We start from the raw sequence: 2,178 nt of genomic DNA, 5'->3' as shown, positions 1-2,178 counted from the left end.
TCCATACGGCTCTGTTTATGGAAAATTGGGTTCAAAAAGGAAGTCTTAGGATCCCTTTTTAGAGAACATTTTAATATTATTAAACTAAAATGAACAAAAACAATGAAAAACATGGATGCAAATAGCTTGAGTCAATGTAGAGAAAAGTTTTTTTTTAATTTCAATTCTACTTCTTTGTTTTATTGCCTGAAGCTTCATGTTAGTAAAGGTATTTTATTTTTTAATCAGGAAAATCTATCAAGGGAAACATAAATCACGTGTGAAAAACGACACAGAAGTCATGCAAAAAATGCCCTGGACTGTGATGAGCGCGGAGTAATTTGGTTTACTGAGAGGAAAACGCATTAAGAGTTAATAATCTGCAGCTGGGAGGCCTGCAGAAAGCCCTATTTAAGCCTCAGATGTTGGCTCCATCTTCAGCTGTTGCAGGAACCATGGGAGGTGTTTGGATTCTGATCTTCTGCACAGTGACTTTTTGGCTTAAAGGTTTGTATGTTTTTTTTCCTCTTTGAAAGTTTGTTGTAAACTTAAGTTTACGTTGCAAATGTTTTCGCTAATTCATGGAGTTTCATCCTTTGGTGTGGTTTAAAATGTTTGTTAGTAGTAGTGATGGGCAAATTAAGCCTCATGAAGCAATGAAGCTTTCCAACACTTGGCTTTGGAAAAAGGTTCTTTACTCGATGCTTCATTCATCACTCACTAGTGACATCTGCTGGTGAAACTGTAACAGCCTTGTCACTTAATTGGATCATACTTTCAAAAATTAGTAAATGCAATATTGTCACAAAGTTTTCATCAAACTCATCTTTAGTAAGAGGAGACTCAATGAAATCACACTTGTCATGTTTTAATTATTAAAATGATTTGTAGCCGATCTAATCCTTTACCATGAGTGGTTGTATTGTGTTTTTCTTTTGTCATGGACTTATTTGACAATGAACATGTGTTACTTTAGTGTATTGGGAATTGAGTGATTGTTGGGGCAGACTCTTTGAGATTGAAACTTGCTTCCTGAAAAACAGAATTTGTTTAAAACCATCTCTTCCTGGGAGTTCTGGTTCTTAAGTTACACATAGCGTTTGCCTCTTTCAACGGCATTTAGTCTGCTTTCTGATGGATCTCCTGCTCAAACAAAAGAAAATCTGGAAATTTCTGGATTTTAGGTTTAATTATTTGGGAACAGGACTTTTTTTTCACTGCTTGGTCGGCAGATGACCTCACCCAAGAAGCAACAGGGTTCAACGTGCTTTTATTTTGAAAAATGATACGCAAAATGAAGCAATGACGTGGCAGATGTAATGCAATGCCTCATTTGTTGTTGTTCACTTGATTTTCCTTAATATGACAAGCTCTGTACACTCCTCGAAGCCTGGCTTCAGATGTCCCATCACTAGTTGTCACTCTGAAGACTCTATAAAACAAGTTATTCTTCTGTCCTAGGCTCTTGCTTGCCAATTGATCAAAATGGAGGAATACACTTTGAGGAACAGGGGAATAGCAACTGTAAGTAATATTTATTTATTTTGTTTTAAATATTGGATGGTGGTTGCTAAACTGCTTCTAAAGAATAATTCTGACACTATTTTGATTTGCAGTCTTGCCACAAAATAAAATTTCTTTGAAGAAACCGCTGGATTCACTCCAGTCAATGGATTCCAGGTGGACACAAACTTCTGAAAAAGGTAACTGCCCCAAAACTGTTGAGTCTAAGATGCTTATCTCAACTGTGTTACGTAATGTAACCTGGATAAGTTGGAAGCCATCATTGACTTGTGGTCATTCCTATTAAGGTCAACTGGAGACCAATGAAGTGGACAATGTGTCAAGTGACGCCGCCCACAATGTGTCAAGTGACGCCGCCCACAATGTGTCAAGTGACGCCGCCCACAATGTGTCAAGTGACGCCGCCCACAATGTGTCAAGTGACGCCGCCCACAATGTGTCAAGTGACGCCGCCCACAATGTGTCAAGTGACGCCGCCCACAATGTGTCAAGTGACGCCGCCCACAATGTGTCAAGTGACGCCGCCCACAATGTGTCAAGTGACGCCGCCCACAATGTGTCAAGTGACGCCGCCCACAATGTGTCAAGTGACGCCGCCCACAATGTGTCAAGTGACGCCGCCCACAATGTGTCAAGTGACGCCGCCCACAATGTGTCAAGTGACGCCGCCCACAA

General features: G+C 40.1%; 1 long non-coding RNA gene across 1 annotated transcript; it reads left to right on the top strand.

Moving 5' to 3' along the window:
• Positions 1 to 354: 354 nt before the first annotated feature.
• Positions 355 to 1,910, top strand: LOC110368059. The gene is made up of 4 exons (XR_004932440.1): positions 355 to 486; positions 1,441 to 1,503; positions 1,596 to 1,682; positions 1,791 to 1,910. It is a non-coding gene; the product is annotated as an uncharacterized LOC110368059 (long non-coding RNA).
• The last annotated feature ends 268 nt before the right edge of the window (positions 1,911 to 2,178 follow it).

Source organism: Fundulus heteroclitus, chromosome 13 (genome assembly GCF_011125445.2).
Source record: "Fundulus heteroclitus isolate FHET01 chromosome 13, MU-UCD_Fhet_4.1, whole genome shotgun sequence".
In the NCBI taxonomy this organism is placed as follows: domain Eukaryota; kingdom Metazoa; phylum Chordata; class Actinopteri; order Cyprinodontiformes; family Fundulidae; genus Fundulus; species Fundulus heteroclitus.
Note: the sequence above shows the minus strand (reverse complement) of the source record. Positions and strands in the feature narration are given on the sequence as shown.